This window comes from Charadrius vociferus, unplaced genomic scaffold, assembly GCF_000708025.1.
Source record: "Charadrius vociferus isolate BGI_N301 unplaced genomic scaffold, ASM70802v2 scaffold411, whole genome shotgun sequence".
NCBI lineage: Eukaryota > Metazoa > Chordata > Aves > Charadriiformes > Charadriidae > Charadrius > Charadrius vociferus.
Window position 1 is genome coordinate 1,541,320 of NW_009646935.1, and position 22,015 is coordinate 1,563,334.

The 22,015-nt window shown below is 36.2% G+C and overlaps 1 protein-coding gene across 1 annotated transcript in view; it reads right to left on the reverse strand.

Annotated features, from left to right (window-relative positions):
- Positions 1-22,015, reverse strand: part of NRXN1 (neurexin 1) — a 472,728-nt gene that overhangs the window by 450,102 nt on the left and 611 nt on the right. The window lies entirely within an intron of this gene.

The window sequence follows — 22,015 nt, forward strand, 5'->3', positions numbered from 1 at the left end:
ATGAGTATAAAACTTCTGGTTAAATTTAAAAGAGATATAAATAAATCAACATAGCTACAGGTGTCACCATGCTTGCTTAATGTTAGCTCAATAAATCACTTTTCTACTCAAAATCCCTGCATTCTTCTGCCAACAACAAGATAATCTACTGCTCCACAAGATTTGTGGCTTCAACCGTCCAAGAATTTCATAGCATTTTGCAACCTGGAATTATCCTTGCATATGATACACTGTATGTATCACTAGAAAAGCAGCCATAGAGAATCAAGTGTTACAAAGCCTCAGGTTGGGAAACAGGCTGCATCCAAAATTCCACAAAGGCACACAAAGGCTTCATAAGCGCTTTGCAAATCAACTTAATTACATATGGAAGTTTCAAGAACAGCATCCAGATACATAGATTCCAGATTCCTCATGACCATAATGCCTCCCTAAACATAAGCAACTCATTTATGTACCATGAAAGAGACAATGCTCCCTCTACCAAATTATTGACGTGCTCTTTGAGAGCATTGTGATGAATACAGCTTTGATTCTGCGCTATTGAGATCAATGGAAGCTTTCCAGTTTTTGAGTGGTGGCGGGGTCAACCCCAATAAAAATCAAGTAATGCATTATAGAAATAATACAAATATAATTGATTCTAATGGAAGGTAGAGGGATCATATAAAGTCAGATAACTTTTATTGATAACAATGAATTATTCCTGGCCTTATCCCCAGAGAGCCTCTGTCAGTCCTCTGCCAAAGCTTGAAGTCTACCAACCAGCATCAAGTTTTCTTGCAAAGGATTCACTCTTGCTAATACTAGATTCCCAGATTTGCAACGTAAATCAACCAGTGTAAGCGTGCAAACTTTCCAGCCTTTTTAAGAATACAATAGCCCTCTTTGAAAACCCAACAACCTTCAATTCAGATTCTCTGATATCTTCCTGATTCCTGTAGCTGACTCAACTGACAATGAAAGTGGACAACAGTGAAAACTACTTGATGCTGATGTACCCCGGGTTCTGCAAAGCTCTGCATCCCAAAGACCAAGTGGATAGACTGCTTCCTTGAGCAGACTTGTGGGGTTTTGGGTTGGTTTTTATTTATTTTTTCTATGGGTGACAAACCATATCCAGTAACCTTTTTCACATTTAAATTGTAAGCATATAGAAACCTTTCATTCTATAGTATTGCACTCCTCTGGGCGAAAGCTCTAAGGCAGGAACTAAAATGGGATAAGCTACTTTCAAATCTGTAGCAAAGTCTGGATTTGTGCACTCATTTTTTCACTACATTAAATACATCTGTGGAATTACAAAAAACAATTATCATACAGAGCAAGAATAAAGTTCTGCTGCTACTGTTTTTCATCTGTGTTGAGAAAGCAACCGCAATCAATTACAACAGATGGGTAGAGAACAAAAATAAAAAAAAGCAATTAACAAATAGAGTTGGAGTAGTTCTACTCCCAATAAACCAACACAGTGGAAAGCAAATGACTTCTTTTCAGGGAATATCTACCTAGTCTTGACAGATCTCTCTTCTTCATCCATTTGCAATGATACATCTCTATCCACTGCATATTAAAGACAAATGCAGATACGATCAGATGTTTCATAACCAGAACCAGTATTTTTCTAGATCATCTTTGGTATATAGCATCTTGCAGAACTAGCACCGACAAATAAACTGCATCAAAGCCTCAATTCTTGCTGTGGCATAAGATAATCTTTTTGAAGAGATTCACTCCCTTAGCAAAGCAGCTACCACATTAGGTCATACTGCACATTATCAGTGCAAACTTCAACATTTTCTATATAGAATGTGCATTCCAGACTTGCACATAAAGCATCTTATATTTAAATAAAATCACTTGTGCCATTACACACAGAAATTGTTAATAATCATAAATACTGAATATTATTTATCTCAGTAGTATTTGTACAGAAATAGCAGTGGTTTTCTAAAACTAAATCTATGACCATGATCTGAATATGAAGAGTCATAAGAAAATTCAGGAGGTTTAGTGTTCATATCAAATGGGTACCAGATTCAATTGTACATTTATTGTGCATTCGGACTATTCCAAATGTGTTCCTTGTAATTTCTATGACAGCAATACATAGTCTAGGCACCTAAAATTAAAATTCTTAAATTTAAATATTTTCATTTTTTAACAGAATCAAATAAAACATTTAAAAATCACAGAATGGTCAGGGTTGGAAGGGACCTCTAGAGATCATCTAGTCCAACCCCCAAATAGTAGGGTCATTTATGCAGTACATACATACGGAACTCAAAACCCCCTCTGTTAAAGCTGACAAACACTTTCTACTCTGGCCTATTTTTAGATATTTTTTTTTTTTTAATTTTTTGTATAAGCTCTGACATTGTTCTCAGAGCTTGCTCTTGCAATACGCTTTATAAATTCATCAGAGAAAACCCTGGAAGTGGGCAATTCCTTTGTCTTTGGCCCATATCTATCCAGTTATAAAGCATTAATCATTTCAAATTTGGCAGACTGCTAAACTTGTAAGTGAACAAACTTTCTACAGGCCTGATTCCATGCCACGGCTAAGAGATCAACAGCAACAGCTTGCAGTAACAGTGTCTGAAAGTTACTACTTTTGTAGCAAGAGTTCTGGAAGGAAAAGCCAATGCCACAAAGTAAAGCAAGCAATGCTGAACTGCTTCCCCATACCATATTCTTCCTCACAAAGCTTCAAATTCTGCCTCCTTCCTCCTGCAGGTATTATATGGAACAGAAGCTCTCCCAAACCAAGAGAATAGTAAAAGAATTCAGGCAAAAAAGGAAGGAAAAGGAAGCATCTGTGCAGACTGAATATACTTAATATACTCCTTTTGGTATTCTACAGCAGAAACTTCTTCTCTAACAGCCTTCTACTGCTGTCAGTTATAACCAAGAGCAGGGAATGACCAACTAATGATGCATAATTACAGTAGGTTGTGGAATGGAGTGGGTTGTTTTACTTGCACTGAACGTGCTTTTCCTCACTTTTTTCCCAAGAAAAGAAAGCGTTAAGAATGTTATATTTAAGACAACAAACAAAAGTATTACATCAAAAGATTTTGTTTAGTTTACTAAATAAATACCTCTGAGTTGGGAAATTACATGTTTGCAGTTTCTAAATTGAGCTTTCTTTTGCCATCCAACACATGAAATAGTCTTTTATGACTGTCACATATACATATATATATTTAAGACCCTCTCTCCACTGCAGAGATTGGATTTACAAAGGAAACAATGGTAAATTTGGTAGTTCTTTACCCTCAAAGGTCTACCTTTTCATCCTCAATAAACTTTCTTTTAATGAAAGTTATTAGTGATATAGGAAGGGTTTATGTGCCAAATTTTAGACATTATGTTCAACTTACAAGACATTTAAGGGCAGAATCCCTACTACTCATTTGTGTATCAAATTTGCAGCATGGTATAGATATATAACAGCAGATACTCTTATCTGTAAGGCAACTATAATGTATTCTAAGAAATATGAATGAGCTCTGCACATGTGAATGTAGTATCAATCTTACATAATTAGCTACTATTATGCTTTGAATACATATTTAAGAAGAGCTATACGGTCATCAGATGAAGGCGTGTCATTGACAAAAATGTCACTCTTATGAAAAAGAACTGCCATGCTTTATCCTCTACCTGTAAGAACTTGAATTCTTTAACAGCAGTTAATCTTTCGGGACACGTTTGCAGATGTACTCTTCACACAAACTAAAGATCAACGAAGAGCAGTATCTTTACAAGATAGTATGAGATTCTACCTGCATTCACTGAAAGAAGAACAACCCTCTCATTGATTAGATAAAGTGACATCTTTCCCTCTTCTACATAGACATACAGTGAAATCATAACTAGGCCACCTTTAGAACAAATTATTGCCAAAACCTAGAAATTTGATCAGGAAAGAATTCCGATATTATTTATTATTTCACTATCTGCTGAAAGCTTTTTTCTTCTCCACTCCAACTGAGAAAACTCTTTATGCTACACGGAACTTTCATTCTAAGAATGTTAAAAAGCAGAATATTATCAGAGAGGCCCCTTTCTTCTTATGTTAAGTTAAATCATGAGTTACCTTGTGAGAGGCAGAGTTTCACTGACACAAATCTAATTTTAATTAGAATTACTATTTGCATTTTAGTATTACATTTATTCTTCATTAGCTACAGATACAAATGTTATTAAAAAGCTTCAGTCTAGATCTTCACTTATATTCCACTATAATGCTACTGAACTTCTTGTCATTAGATACACCAAATCCAATGAAGCAGAATATACGCTAATTTCCTTCCACTTAATTCCCCCGCCCCCCACCCCTTCATTGTCACTGGTCTACATGCCAAACTACTTAATCAGCAAATTCATAACTAATGTATCCATCTTTTATAATGCACAACTCCCATGTAGCCCTGTGCATTCATTTTTACAGTTCAGTCCTGTGCCACCTTTCTAATGAATCTGCTCTGTCCATAATGTTGAGTGTTGACAATAAACTGAAAACAAAAAAGGATATTGAACTCTGTCTTAGGATTATGAAATCCTGTGTTAAAACAACAAAATATTATGCTTAGAAGGCTTTTCAGAGGATTAGTAACATCTGTAGAGTATGAACTTAAACACTCCCATATTTTCTGGTGTTTTACAATGAGTAACCAAGCATTCGGTAAGTAGATTTTAGTGTCATCTCTAAGGTTACTTTTCTCTAAAAGTACTGCACAGATTGGAAAGAATCTTTGAAATCACCGAGATTTTACTACATGAATTTACCTAGCTCTGGGGAGAGACAGTTCAAATAGAACTTCATTCATTTTTCTACTTTAAACAAATTATTTGTATTTTTTTCACAGGGACTTTAAGGCTTTGTGAAATAATTATCACAGGTAAAATGCAGAGAGTAATAAAAAAAGTAAAAGCTACTTTATTAATAGCTCTCATGTTCCTCCAATCAGGAAGCCCACAGAAAGAATAATTCTCACCTAAAAAAAAAGATTACTAATTACTTAATTAAGGAATCCTGTTCTTACTGATGGATAGAATGAACTACAATCTTGAGTGAAAAAAAGTCACCAATGAGCACACACCTATGAATGTTTTTTGAAGTCTTGTAATTTCATTTGAAATTTAAATTTCAATTTTTATTTTCTTCCTTTTCTTTCATCTTCGGTATGTTATCCATCATATTGATAACAAAAAGGGAAAAGAAAAGAGACAGAAGCCCTGTTCCCACTGTGTTCTGAAGGCTCCACAGTTGACATACACCATTGAAAAAAAATCACTACTTTCTCTCAAATGCTTTTCTTTGTAAATGGGCCTCTCTACAGAAGATTAATTTTCAGTTGCATACAAAAAATTATTTAAAAAAAATCAGCTAATTTGTATGCCATCTCTACACCAAACTACTCTCCCTTAAATAGTGATGTTTCCTTGTAAAATGACATAATTCATGTTTTCCTAGGTTTTAAAGTAAATGCAAAAAAAAGTTCAAAAATCACACAATGTGTACTTCAAGTTGGTCTGATGTAAGCAAAAAATTGCTTTTATTTGCTGTGCAGAACAAAGTTACCATGTTTCAAGTTAAGTGATATTTTAACTGGCATCTTCATGAAATGCCTCAAGAAAACTGTATTTCAGGTAATTCTAGTCAGTTTTCAGGTTTATCACCCATGAGTTACCCCATTCCTCATCCTCACTAAGCTGCATGACATTAGAGGCACGTGATATGAGTAAGTGCAGAGGTTCAGCCAAGAAGTGACCGTAAGAACCACTGCACAAATTACCTCTGGCATAATTTTAGTGATATCTCAATGCAACGCTAGCTTTAAAAATATTTCAAATCACTTTCAGTGGAAAATGTTTCAACAGTAGAAAATGAGCAGGTAAATATTAATAACCATGAGATACATACAGTACCACACAAAGCAGTAAGAAACCAATACAGAAATAAAAGGCAAGATCGGTTTGCAGGCAGGACAATCTTCTTGCCAATTCTTTAGACTACCACAGCTATGGCTAAGTGTCAGAAAAAGGGGGAGGGAGAAGAGACAGATATAGCTCAAAAATTAGTAGAAGCCACAGGATGTGATCAACTTGTTCCACCAGTATTTCTAGCAGGTGTCCAACAATGGATCTGGGACTCCCTTCCACAGCTGGACAGAGGCACAGACTGGAAGACCACCAGTTTTTCTGGATGCCAGCTTTTGAATTCTCAGGTCTTTTGGTTCACATGATCCCAGCATAACAACAAATTACCTCACAGAAAACCAGCTGTAGTTAGGTACCTTGATACCACGTCCCTCTATAACCTCACAAATCCACAGATCATGTGGGTAAAGAGCTGTGCCATGCAAATATACCCCAGGAAGCAAATAGATATTATAAAATATTAACAGAGAATGTACTGACAGATTTTTGTCTTGTTTTGAAGGAAAGAATATAACATAGCTAGTCTTCCTAAGATGTTAAGTAAAAAATAAAAAGAACAACATTACAGTACAGGAATCACAGAAATAGATTACCAGGAAAGGCTTTTAACTATTTTCTACAAAAATAGCAGGAGTATACATAGGAAACAGTATGATGTTTGTAAGAATACATACCTGTGCTGTTTTGTCCATTTGAAATTATTAATAGGCAATGTTTTTAAACACTCAGACTAAAATTTTGACATGAACTCCACAGGAATCTGCTATTGTTCTAACTGTTAGTTGTTTCTGTGACATCTGCAGGAATGTAGTATAATTTAATATTTGAAAAAAAAGTTGCTTTGATCCTGGGAAGTCAGACGAACCCTCAGATTTGCTTTTTATGCATTTGAGTATTCAACATTTAACAGTAGAAGCCTGAAATAAACCTTTCACAGCTTAAAAAAAAAAATCCACAAAAAAGAAGCAAAATGATTCAAAGAGAAACAAAATGTTTCTTTACAATCTGGAAACTTTCTGCAATATTTATTCAACAGGGTCAGAAAGAGAAAATCAGTATAAGGGGGAAAAAAATCAGCTGAAAACTTCTTCAGTTCAAGATTCAAACAGAAGTCAGTGTCATTGCTTCAATATATGGAACCTATGATCCACAAACGTATTTTATTCTTTTCCTATAGCAGTCTTTCACCCTTTAACACCTTTCAACAGACAAGGGATAAGATGCTAGAAACACATTGCTCATTCAAGAAAAACAATCCTGTTCTCTACAAATACCAGTTCAGAATGCTGATGTTCTTGCTCACGTTAAATAAAACACTACATCATAAAAAAAAATTAATTAAATCCATCCATTTCAATGGGCGCAATCTCAGTGTGACATAAGAGTTCTACGCTTCAGAAGAAGCTACAAGAATTAAAAATGTTGAAAAAGTGATCATTTAATGAATATCATAGCTGATCCTCCCTCCTTGGTTGCAGAACTAGTGGGCAAATAGGAGCAGAACACACAAGCTTCAGAAGTTTATTTTGCCTTTGGGTTTTGGGTTTGTTTGGGTTTTTTTTTAAGGATTATAAATGGGACTTTAGGATTATAAATAAGACCCCGAATGCTTTTTCTTAACAGGACTAAACACAAACTGCAGCTCTTTCAAACTTTAAGTGAACCTACATTACCTACAGTGTACAAAGGAGAACTGAAAAACAATATTGATTATCAGGGACCATTACAAAATTGGAACTTGAAGTAGATATAGACCATACGGTTTCAATGCGTTAAGTTAGATAAAATTTTAAGATATTACCTTTTATGTTCGCCAATTATTTGGGAGTGTTCCCACTGAAATGTGCAGCTGGTTTATGAGTGTTCCTGTCTGTTGTCACAACCACACTCCATAGTACTGTCCGTATAATTGAGATGACGGACATTTCTTATGCTGTCCAACTACTTGGATTTACAAGGCCCATATCACTTTCCTTGCATTTAATTTGAGGTTCCATTTATTATTAGCTTTGTTATTCTTTGTCGGGCCATTTATTTGGCAGAAATCCAGTGGTTTTGCTTGGCACACTTACTCTTCAATAGTAAAAAAGCATAAATAACCAGAGGCAAATGTGGGCATGCAATATTAATATTATTGTTCTAGTTCACAGCAGCACAAACAAAAATAATTCAAGAATAAAAGAAGTTAAGGCATTCACTTAACATGACTGAAGACGTTGATGAATTTATCTAAAGTGATCTCAGGCCAGCTGAAACTATTTGCAAATTTAGCATAGTGTTGTCTGGGAAAAAGAAATTAGCGTTAAAAAAGTATACATGCAAAGGTCTTTACTTGGAATAAAGTAAATTATGATTTTGTTTCAAAAAATGTGTCTAGAATTTAGCCACTTAGTGATTGTAAAAATAAAACCCCAAGGAAAAAAGCTTTTGTACTTAACATTATTTGAGTATTCAGCCTGTGGTAGAAGATTTACAAAGCTCCATTTGCATGCCCACTTAAATCAGTCAGATCAGAGATGCTCAGCATTTTACACAACTGATTTCTAATTGAGTGAATATAGAGGATTTATGCAAATCTTAAAGATCCTTCTCATTTCTTCATCCAAGACTGAGATAGAACTTGACAAATTCTGGCTGTATCAGATAGCATATTAGCTGTTCAAATGTGATCCAAAACTCTTGCAACAAGACAAATGCAAGGCAGAACAAACATGTAGCGTTGACATGAATAAAATTTTTATTGCACAGAAATAAAATCTGACATCTTCATATTATGTCTAACAAAAACCAGATGAATGACAGCTAGTACTGTTCCATCACTAATACTAAGCAATTTCTAGAGGATTTCCAATCACAGCTAGATATTGTGGGCAGGAGCAAAGTATAGTTATATATTTATGTCAACTAAACATGTGGAGATAATTTTATTTCCATTCAGGTTATTCTTTGTTTTGAATATTAATATTGCACTGCAGCACGTGGAATTATTTTGGTAAATAGGGCCTGCTTGTGAAAAGAGCTATTCTTTTGCTCTTCAACAGTCATTCCTGGTAGTAAAAGCAGAAAAATCACAAGACCACTTATAATTTTAGCTAACAAGAAGCACTTCACATGCACAGTATTGTTTCTTTTTTATTTCATAGATAAAGAAAATGTGCCATCCCCAGAAAAGTGTTTGTTATAGTAGGAATCTTAAAAGGAAAACTCTCCCAGGATGTTAACAAGGCAGTCACCTCAGGTCAGAACATTTTGTATGCAACTACTTACAGCTAGCCAGGAGAGAAATAATACAGATGGGTGAACGTTAAAGCTTAATACTTACATGAAGGTCACCAGGCAAAGACAGAACCAGCCCTGAAAGCAAGTTTATCTGTCCTCATGGTCTTGGCCATTAGTCATGCTTTTTCGAGCACCATTTTAGCCTAACAAATCTGAATTCCACACACAGCACCATGGCTTGAGCAGGACAAACAGAGAATAAGCTAGTGCTGATTAGACTCACCTGAGAAGGTAGAAGTTTTATTCTCCTGAAGAACCAAACCCTGTCTCCCAAATTCTGAACACAACATCACCATTTCTTCCCATGCTTTAAGAAGTGCCTATCACTAATCTGTGAGAAGCCAGCTTTTACTGCAAAGCCTATTGAATCACACCTTTCACAGCAGGAGGGTGAAGGTATGCCGAGTTTCTTAAATTAAGCCAAATGTACATGTAAAATACTTAACAAGCTCTTCAAACATGTCAGAATTAAGATCTAAGCACCACAACTTGTGTAAGTGCTCAGGAAAACACAACTTTACAGAACTGAAGTCAACTTCCAACATCTCTAGGCACCCCCATGGAATGGAAACCAGCTGACTTGCAGATTTCAGGATTGCAAGTTTGGACTTCAATAGTATTTAGGTAACTATCACATTCTTAATAGATTTGTAACAGGACTAAGACTGTCACAAATGAAATACAAATTAAAACGTGTGTGTGAGAAAGCAGTAGCAGAACTACCAGAACAAGGCTTAAAAGAACAGACTGCCTGCTTAACAAAGAACACTATTTCTGTGAAACCTCTCCCAGAACACCATTCCCCACTGAAAAATTGAGAAAAAGCTGTTTCTGTCAAGACAAAAATGCCTGTGCTCTGACAGGAGCATGGCACAGACGACCCCTCAGCAGAAGACTGCAATTTGACAACAGGAAGATGGCAACAGGGTTGCAGGGTATCACATGTGCCACTCATTTTCCTGCTAGCCAAATAAGGAGAGACATATTGCACACATACTTTGCAAACAGAATACAGGTAAGGGTTGCTGCTCATTAAGAGCTACAGAGACTGAAGTAAGCAAAAGTCTGAAACAAAATACCATACCACCATAACAACTGCTGACTTGTAAATACGAGTACAAAGAATCAGTCCAAAGACTAGTTTGCCATTGCCAAAGGGAGCCCAAGAGATGTAGTGAGTACTTCACATCCAGCACCCCCTCAGCTTCGCGCTGAACGCTGGAAATCCAGGTCAGACCACTTAGATATTTTGATGAATAAGTTGATGATAGTGAGAGAATGAATGAAATCTGAGAGTACACATATGACCTGATTTTGTTAAAAAAAAAAACAAACAAATCACTTCCCCCCTCTCAAACTCTTGCATCGTTTTGTTTAGATACTCGAACTCCTTGATTGGCTTTGACTACAAATTAGCAAAGCCTAGAGTAAGTCTACAACAGTAGAACTCCAGTGTTTTAAACAGAAGCCCAATGGTTCTTCTAAATTAGCACCTCTGTATTTCACTGAAATGAAACAGAAATCAAGAAAATTAAAACATGGTAAATATCAATTACAATAGGACTTTATCATGCAAAAATACATGCTCCACTACCAACAAAATGTTTTGTGGTTAGTATTCAAAGTTTTGTTTCAGGCCCTCTCTCAGTTCCTCTCTGCTTGAAATATATATTGCATATAAATAAGAGGATTTCTATAAGCATTCACTGTATTACACACAGAAATCTGCTATTTATTTATTCATTCATGTCAGGGCCCAGGTAAACCTGGATAAGTGGCAAAGACTGTGGGGCTGGAATTTATCATTCTTAAGATCATTAGGATATGAATTCTATCATTTCCTTTCACGTTTCACACACTCAATGTTACTATGATTGCAAAGGTCTGATAAAGCGAAAAAGTACAATTCCAGGTTTGGACAATGCTAGTAGAGGACATTAAATAAACATAAATTATTGGTAAACAGGAATAGCCTTGTAGGAAAAGATGAAGTTATGAAGGTTTTGGGGAGAAAGCAAGCAAAATTAACTGTAATCATAAGAAAAAGCTTTGAAGGCCAAGGTATAAAACTTAATTTATAAAACAAACTATAAAACTAATGGCACAAATAAAGATGTTTGCACATAGCTCTGTCTACAAGCAGAGAATTTACAGAACATGTTAAGAGTTTAAGGCTATAGCTGTAAATACCATAAATGAATTCAAGAGGCAGCAGGCATTTTCATAGTGCTAGGAGTGAAGGATTAAAGACAATCTGGCTGGGTAGGTCACTGAGGTTAATATAAATTTAAAGTACCACATGGTCTTTGAGCTAAGTGTTAAATCTCACAACTTATCATCCCTTAACGTGCTTGTGGTTAATAAAGTTTCTAAGTTGTCAAAGCATAATATTTTGACTTGGTCTGCTTACAACAGCTATTTCTTTTTCTCATCAGTATAGATTGCTCCTCCCTATGTTGTATTTTAAGTAGATGCTTTTACATGTTAACTTTAAGTTAATTTAATTACATCAAACCTCTAATAGGTAGCTTTTTTAACCTATTATTATAAACCCAAGTGGATCCATGTCTTATTTATTGTTCCATGTGAAAGCAGAGGCTTTAAACATGGAACACGACTGATTCTTGTAAGTATGGTGTAATACTGCACAAAAGCATAAAAATCTGGAGCCGCAGTTTCTGATCTTCCTGAGCCTCCACAGAATGCCCAATAGGTGCACTGTTGTATAGAGGGATGACTTACGTTCATCTGTACCTAAAAGACTATCAGAAAGCATAGATCAAAGATAAATAGGTACTTTGATAAATGAAGGACCGACACAGGCCTTTACCAGCTCACAGAACAAGTCATTATGACTGTAAAAGGAAATACTTTCCCCACTAGTGTTCCTTATTTTTTCCTACGCTTCTGTGGGGGTTGTCCTTTTTTCAAGATAATTCTCATACATTCAAGAAAAACTTACTTTAAAAGCATCCCCCCCACAGTTGCCACTTGCTTTTAAACATTTTTATGAATAAAAAAAATGTTAGAAATTGCCATGTAATAACTAATAAAAATCAGAATGTTATTCAACAAAATAGTATTTCAAAGCATGTTATCATTATATACATACAAAATGCAGAAGAGGCATAATGCCAAAAATGACTTTTTCAAAAAGGAAAGATGGATTGAGAAATGTATCCTCCCTACTTCTACATGAGCTTCATATAGCTTCTCCAGATGAAGTACACATTTTCCATCTCTAAAATAAACACAACTTAGTGCCTGTCTTCTCACTAAAAATTGTATCTTTTTTCTTTGCATTCTGTGCCAGCAACTACTTTCTCAAAATTACGTTGATATTACGTGAACAAGATCCCCTTGACCTTCAGCAATGAAGTCACTAGTTGAACAAGTATCTTTACAGAGACATCACCATCACAGTGTTGGCAAAACTTGAACATGGAAATGGTTCCTTACACATTAACACATCAGCTTCTCTGCTTGTCTTAGCAACGCAAGATTTATTAATCTGCTGTCCTGCAATTCTGCTCTCCTGAGTCACTCAGGAGAGTACCCTGAGCCCATGAACGTCTAGGAAAAAGTTTGCCAGATATTTTCCAGGAGCCAGCTTTCAACAGATACTAAATAGTGCGATTTAGGTATCACATCTTCCCAGAGACTACATATTTTTCATATGCAAAATAAATATCTGAGGGGGGGAAAGATAACAGAAAAAAGCGAGAAACAAAATCAGTGACCGAAAGATTGCACGGAAAAAAAGAAGAAAGATTAATTATTAATGGCAAACAAAGAAATAGCATACCAGGCAAGGCAGTGCAGATACAGAAATTGTGATTTTGGAGGCAGATGGAAAATGTCAGAATTAGAACAGCTGTAGACAGCTGATGATCCCAAATTTGCATTAGAATTCAAGCTTGAGTTTTCTTAAGAAGTACAGACTGTTTTCAGTGGAAGGTAGTCAGTAACCATAAAAATCCAAGAGTACCAAACTTAAAAAAACCCACAAGTTAATTAGAAAAAAAAACTTAGAAAGTTACAGAAAATAATGCTTATTTTCTTATTTGAAAACATGTATCTTCACTGTTCTGTAAATATTACTATAAAAGAAAAACATTTTTCCTCAAGAGAAGTAGTTGCATTGAACCCATAGCATTAATGAATAGCTTTAGCCAACAAGAATGGGGAATTCTATATTGTTTTGAGGTATTCTGCTCAAAATTTTTAAATCATTTCAACATTTTAGCCTTTTTAGTTAGAAACAAAGCTTCTTAAAATGTCTTGTTCCAGTCAGAACTTTCTGCAGTTCTTGAAAAAGCTCAATTGCTGTTCAGCTTTAGCTTTTCCAGTCCCCTTTCCAAAACCCATTTCTTCCATCAAACAAAAACCCCTAATTCGCATCAAGAGCGACTCTGGAGGGATCCACAATAGATTGTTTCAATACATACATACAGAACGTAACTAAAGACAGTAATGACATTCAAGCTACAGTAATTTAGAAAAAACAAGAAGATATGAGAACATTCACTGGTGGAAGAGGCGCTGTGTCCTGACACAGTTGCGTATACACAAGTTTAGTCCCAGCTAATACACTTGCTATAGAGGCTGTCCTCAAGTTACCCACTCCTAAACAGCTGGTAAAATGGGTTGGGAAGTCAAAGATGTGATGAGAGCTACATCACCTGTTTCACTAAAACCAGTCACCTACTGAGGCATATCTTGAGGCATTGTTTAGATGCAGGCTTTGTCCTCTTAAGATCTGGGGAAGGTTAAGTATAGAATTTTATGTAAAAATCTTTGTATTCTGAGCAGTGATGACCAACTTGAAAAAGACCAGTTTAGGCTTTGGGTCTGCACAAGCATTCTGGCTTTCAGCACTTCACTGGGTCAGGACTTCCCACACAACCAAATACAAGTAACACAAACTTTTGGTTTTAAACTAACAAAACCGATACACATCGTAATTAAGTTTTAAAACAGCCATTAAGCTGTGAACCTTCCATAAACAAAATAACTGTGACTCCTGTCTTCCTTTAGGTTCAAACTGTTTAATAAACCTGCACATAAACGTTTTAATAATACCATCTAATGCTGATCACCTAAAACCCTACCAGCGGTCATGGAATAATGCATGTCATAGCTTCACTAAGCCTACAATATGGCACAGATTTTACTTATGACCCTTAGTTACCTTCAGTTAGCTAGGCAACTTAGTTATCTAGTCAACTTTACAATAAATCATGGTATTACTTTTGACATAGATTTTTTTCCAATATTCAGTTAGTGAATCAAAAAGCCCTTTAAGACACAGCAAGAGAGCTGTTTTATGGCAGCTTTAGAAAATCTCAAACCCTCAGAGCATCACAGATTATTTACAACATGTAATAGGGGTGAGAAACAGAGATGCAATTAAAGGCTACACTAATCTAATTAAATTAGGCTGTTTTTCAATGGGGATTTGATTCTCTCCTGACTGTTCTCCTCCATTTCATCATTCCTGAAACTCAAACTATATTTTGTTCAACTTTAATAAAGATATTAAAATGAAGATAATTTGGACATCCAAAACCATCACTACAAAATATGTTGCTCTTCCTCTTACAAAAGGATGGGTTGTCTAAACATTCTCCCCTTTCACAGAGGAGCTCTCCTCTTCCTTGCTCAAAGTTACATCTCAAAGGTTTTGGGGAAATAGTATTTAGAAAAAGATCATTCAAGTTCTGTATTTGAAAATGCATGTGCAGTTTTATGGGACTTGGGATAGAGCTGAAAGGCATAAGTTTTCTTAACTCCATCTTAATCATCTCACCGATTCTTGCAATGATGCATATGTTGATTTCCTGTGCTTCTGTCCACCAGTGCGCAAAACAGAAAAAGTGGTAAGTCTCCAAGCCATAAAGGAGTTTGTACCTTCAAAGTTTGAATTCCTGTATTAAGTATTTATGCATGGTTTAGTGGAATACTGTTATTTTTAGACTAGATCTAATTATCTGAATCCAGAAATAAAATGCCCGATCTCCAATACAGTTATTTTGTCATCATCATTGTTACCTTCTGGCAATGCCAGAAGGCCAAAGGCATAGTGGGGCTCTGTAAAAACATAAGACAACCACTGCACTGAGGAGTTTACAGTCTGTCCCATGTGCCTTTACTAAGCCAGTAAAGCGACACTGGCAAAAGCACACAAACTATTACCTGTAGAATTAGCACCACTTTAGACTTATTTCTAATCTCGGACAAAAGACTTACTGCAGACTCTGCAATTCTGCCAACATTGTATAAATGTTTTTTACCATGAGGTCTTGTTACACTGCTGAAGAAACAAAGCCAAACATTCAGTGTTCCATTTCACTTGACTTTCAACTATTTGTCAGCATGGATCACGGGAAAATGTAGACTTCGCTGAAACCAATGTTATCTTCCTCATAGAAAGAGCAAATTCATTTTGCAATAGGTTTTTATACAACTGCCCCCAGCACAGCTCACATGAGGAAGTAAACACTTGTATGTGTTCAGATTTCATTAAAACAGCATTTTGCAGATAGTTTACAACATGGTTAAATATAAGCAGTATGCTCTTGACAATGTCAATGCAAAACAGCAGAAACATTATTTAAAAATGCTACATTCCTCATCCTTGGAAATGCATAATTTGAGTCCTGAAATCTTTTTGAATCCTGCTTTCCAGCAAGTCTGTTCTATTAAATGGATTACTAGATCTAAAAAAGCCTCCAAACTAATAACCCCCACAGAACAGACCTGGGACAGCCAAGATGATCTTATTTCAGAGAAGATATTATCAAAAAACTGTCTCATTGGTCATAACTTATCCAAAACGAGATATCTTGAAGAGACTCTGTAAGACACTCGTGCTGTCAAACAACATAATGTTTTCATTTACAGAGGAAACCAGAGCAAGATAGGTCTTAATCATTCATAAGTTAAAGTGGTGACAGACTGAAGTAAACTAAGGCAAAAAGTTTAAGGAATAAAAAAAATTGGGTATTTTGCATATGAAATTGACAAAAATATTAGACATGACAGGATTAAAGAAAATTCTTTACAATACTGATTGAAAACCACTGTTATTGTTAAGTGTTTAAATAAATGAACAGGATTTTATTTTAAAATGTATTTACAATCACATATAAAGAAAAGCCTTACATATTAGCTACAAACAGAAGAAAGAGGACTGAACTCTACTGAAACACAGATTTCAGATTCTCAAGTATAATTTGCTCAGGCCTCACTTTCTGGTGGTATTACTGCCAGAGGAGATGATGGCAGAAGGATTTTCCTGGGGAGATCCTTCATTTTCCCAGACCAAAGTCCTCAAAAAAAAAAAAAATCCATCCACCTACTCTTCCCATCCACTAGGAAAGATCTTACCTCTTTCAGGCTCATCTACAACTGTACGTCTCTTACAATTCCATTACAGCCTCACAAATTTGAATCCTCCCACCTTTTCTACTACATGCTCCAAACTCTCTCATCAGCTGCCTGCTCTCCATTTACTGTCTCTCTCCTCCTTACTGTATGTCCCTCTAGTGCTTAATCCCACATTCCCTACTTCAGTCCCATTCTGATGTTCTGATCTGAAAGTGAAGTTACAGATACTCGGGCAAGAAGAAAGAAAGAAACAGAATTACCTTTGGCAGCTCCCAAAACAGACACGACACTACTGCTGTCACCATAATCTTTGTAGTGATACATTTACAGCTTTGTTGTAGGTGGCACAGTTTAGAGACAGTGATCTTGTTGGTTTATAGAGAAAACATTTGGTAGTTTTGGTAGAACCATAGATTGGTTTTGCCTTGAACTGGGAAGCAACAAGTCCACTGAACTGACACAACTTATGAATATTGAGTGAAATCAATGCGATTGAGCATTAATTTACTGTACAGAGAGACAGTTGACCAAACTGCCGCAGACTCACACCTCATGTTTCAGGACCAGTTTGTACATAACATACATGACGCATTCTAAGCTATGCATACAAAATCTTCAAATGCTATCCAAACAAATCTGCTGCATGGGAAAACAATCTGGCAGCAAATTTGGACACATGGGAGACAAAGCTTAACTCAACCTGTATGTAACTATCAGTTTTGAGTACTACACAGTAAGACCTGCTTAACAGAAAACTTTTCTCTGTGTATCTCAGTTAAGAACATATTTTAGAGTAATATCACAGAATCACAGAATTTTCAGAAGGGACCTCTAGAGATCATCTAGTCCAACTCCCCTGCTAAAGCAGGATTGCCCAGAGCACATTACTCAGGACTGCATCCAGGCGGGTTTTGAAAATCTCCAGAGAAGGGGACTCCACACCCTCCCTGGGCAGCCTGTGCCAGTGCTCTGTCACCCGAACTGTAAAGAAGGTTTTTCGTGTGTTGGAACAGAACTTCCTATGTTCCAACTTGCACCCATTGCCCCTCATCCTGTCACTGGGAACCACCGAGAAGAGTCTGGCTCCATCCTCCTTCAGCCCACCCTTCAGATATTTGTAAGCAATAATAAGGTCTCCCCTCAGCCTTCTCTTCTCCAGGCTAAAGAGTCCCAGCTCTCTCAGCCTTTCCTCATAAGGGAGATGCTCCAATCCCTCAGTCATCTTGGTTGCCCTTCGCTGGACTCTCTCCAGCAGTTCCCTGTCCCTCTTCAACCGGGGAGCCCAAAACTGGACACAGTATTCCAGTTGTGGCCTCACCAGTGCCGAGTAGAGGGGGAGAATGACCTCCCTCGACCTACTAGACACACTCTTCCCTATGCAGCCCAGGATTCCATTGGCCATATGTTAGGACAGGTCTTAGTATGAAAGCCAGTAGCTTAATGGAAGGTACTAGACAATTCATTCATGTGATGAGGTACCTCAAATATTTTTATTACCAACATAACTATATTTGCTACTGTTTTTATTGTTTGGGGGTGGGGTGTTTTTTGCATGTTTTATTTTTTGTTTGTTTTAACATTAATTGTGCTAGTTAAAATATTAGCTTTTTTAGAATAACACATAGCAATTTAAAATTTTACTTTGGACTTTTTGACATCAACCTGTAAATATTTTATGCTAGAAGTAATGCTAAATACATGCAAGTTTGCAGGACTGGGGTTTTATTTAATACCGAGCTGGAAAACAACTTTTACACTGAATCTAGTTGGGCATTGCTTTCTGAGCATCAAGTAGGCAAGCAGAAGGCCAAAAATAACAATAAAGGGATTCAGTTTGGGGTACATTCTCTTAGCACTCCTTGTACAAGTCTTGGTCCTGCAGTGCCACTTTCTTTCACAGTACTTATGACTACTGAAATCAGTTAACACCTTTCACGCAACATTAAAAATCATTTTAGACCAACTTTTCAACATCGCACCAATTTAGGAAGGTGTGGTTCCTTAGAATTTTTTTTCTATATTCGAAATGAAATCATATATAGAATACATTTAGTCTTTTAATATAGTAACAAATATTTGAGGTTATTTGAGTGTGGAAAAAAGGTCAGGGCTACTCAGTTTGAAGTACCTGAAGGACCAGTGGTGGTGTTACAACAGCCAATAGAATTTTGGAACTATAATAAACAGGTTGAACAACATGTTGGGATTTGAATGTTAAATACACTTTATTCTTGGAAGCAGTTAAAACCAAAATTTGTCTAAAAAAGAAAGAAAAAAAAACAGAACATCTAAAAAACACACACAGGATGAAAGAATTCCCTACTGGAAGAAATCCAAAAGACACTTTTTGAAAGCAGGCCTAGAGTAAAATAAGTTTGAAATCTAAGAGAAACTAAGGACAGGTCAAAGGGTGTTTGGGGGAAGGGTGAGAAATTGTTTCAGTTTTGTCTAATTTCTATAGTGAAAAATCTGTCAAAATCTAAACCAGGTTATTTGAAACCTCAGAATTCATTACCTTTATGAAGCTGCAGTTTATTATTTTATTCTGCATTCTCAGTTAGCTTGCATTCCTGAGCAACCGTGTAGAAAAGACTCTCTACTAAAATCTTTGAATTTCTACTTTGTAATCCTTTACCCCCTACCTATTTAGATTTATTTTATAATTTAAAACAAGCAGTTTTAACTCAAAGAAAAGTTTAGATAAAGCCAAGGAAAACAAGTCCACAAGGTTTTCAAAATGCAAAATCAGCACCTTTGTAGCAAAAGTTGCTGTCAGAAAGGATGTTTGTGAAAGTTCCAGCTTCAACATTATCTTAGCTATCAAATATATTCTACATCTGCTTTTCTGACAAAATAGGAAACAGCAAAGTGTAGTGCAAGCGCTCCAGCATCAGCATTCAAATCTTAGTCTGTTATATTTAGACATTTGTAAGTTTTAGGCAGAGTAGACATGGCACTAATATTAAGGCTCCTAAGGCTTTCATTATAATCCTTTGACAAAGTTATACACCTTGAAAACAAACATCAGCCACTGAGGCTGATACTTTTTGGAAGGTAACTCAGTAAAGACAAAGCCTACAATGAGGAGCATAATGAAAATAGTTCGGCAAGATTCAACATAAAGCAATTAGGAAACATTTAACAACTACAGTTATCCCATGGTTTAAAGAACCTGAATTTAACAGCAATCTAAGCATAGGATCCAAGAGGGACCTTTTCCCATCTGCATGAAAGATTTACTTTCCTGGCCCGTCTAAGAATCCCAGAAGCAGTGTGTAATAAACACACTGAATTACTTCTGAATAATCTAAGTGTATCATATGCTTCAAAGACCAAGTCCTTCATGCTGATGTGAGCTTGCTGCTCGCAACTGAATAGACGAAAGCACCATAGTGTCCCTTACAGCCCTGTATTATTGCAAGATGTTAGTAACTGACTTTTCTGTCAGTAACCATTAGTGATTACATACCACAACTGTCAAAAAATTATAGCCAAGTCAGCAGCGATCCTTCAGTATGTTCAGAGACTCCTGAATTCAGAGTGGGCAGATTTTTTCAAATACCATTTTCATGTTATGAAAAATGACTATTCAGGTCAACCAAGCTCACTAATACATTTGTGTTGTATTCGCCATTTGTTTGGCAGGAATCAGGAGTAGTTTTTAATTCTATGTGTATATGAACTTAAATTCATTTACACTAAGAGCTGCGTGAAAGTAATATTTAAGGCACCAGTATTACATTTCTTTCAGCTGAATTTGAAAAGTACAGAGCATCTCCAATCACTGCTTAAAGATATTAAAAGAATTTCAATCAGTTAAAGAAAAAGCAGCTACAGTAGCATCTCCTGGATTTTGCATACTGACAATAATAGTAATAATGTTAATTATATCAGAAAACTTCAATGAACACTGGGTCAAGCCCAATGTTTTACTTTACCAAAAAATCTTTCATCTTCATTATGGATAAATGTCTAAAATACAGTAAAGTATCACAAGTGTACTGAAGATTACCACAGCCCTCCAACTAAGCAGTTAAGGTGTTGATTTGACAAAAAGGCTGCAACTTTACTGGAAATTTTGTAATATTTTATAATTTTACCCATTCAATAAACGTAGGGCAAAACCCAAAACACACGTCGTGTATATAATGGGAAAACTGTCCTCACTCAGATATGTTACCCTAACCACAAAGCTTTGGTCATCAGCTTCAAAATGACTGTGTAACACTGTTTTCATGAACACAAATGAAATCAGTTAAAAGGAGAAAGCACCACTATTTCTCAGCCATTTTTGTTATAAACCACTCTTTAGTGGGCAACAGCAAAGCACTTAAAGATGTAGGGCTTTTCAGTTGAAATCTCCAATGTTGAAATCCCAATTGGGAATCCAAGGACTATTTACATGTCCGATATCACAGAATGCTTTAGAAGTACTGTTCTATTTTGAAGGCTAGATTTTGATTCCAAAGGTGCTACGTGGCATCTTTTCTTAGTAAGCCACATAATATTATTTCTAGCCATGCTCCAAGACAACATGATAAGCCTGCTCTGGTCCAGAGAGAAGGTCACCTTGACCTAATTCATCTCCTATTTCATTATAATGCCAAGTAAAGCAAGCACACTTAAACCTCCTCTCAAGAGGAGTGAAACTATTTACCAAATTGCTTATATAAATCTATTTCATTGACTTGAAAAGCCTGAGGAACTTAGAAGTTAGGAAACAGCAAGTGAAAGCTTGCTCTGCAATTTCAATTCTGTTGTTTCATGCTTGAGCATTACTTTACAGACTAAAATTCTCTTCTCCCTCCTTACATGCAGGATCGATGCACTGAAAAGGAATAAACAGCAGCTTTATGGCATGTCCAGAAGCTAAAAAAACTCAGACTTTTGAGCACTACACTATGAAGCAAGTTCCAAAGCCAGAACAGTCTACCACCAAATTCCTCTCGCTCTTTAGAGGTAGGTTTAGTTGCCTCCATTGATCTCAACCACAGCAGGAAGATCTAGACACAGACCCTTGAATACAGAAGTTCCAGGCTATTTCATACCTAATATAACAAAAACCATCTTACAATCAAATTGTTATCAAATCTTAAATATACGTTTTGTCAAACAATTGGTGATATAGCCTGGAATTAAAAGTGGGGCAGTTAGTAAGGGATGCATGCTTTGCCTATTCTGTTCAAAGCAGAGGAAAGCTTTACTTCCCTTTCCAAGCTTGGCTACACAGCACTGCTCAGCTCCCATTTCTTTTCTGCGGCTCAGAGAAGACTACCCTTCTGCTGAAATTCATTTGTACGTATGGTTTCTTATCTCAGTTCCCTCTTTTTAGTTTAGCTAAGTCGCAAAACTGACCTTGCAATATATATTTTTCTGTCTACCGCTAAGAATTGCAATT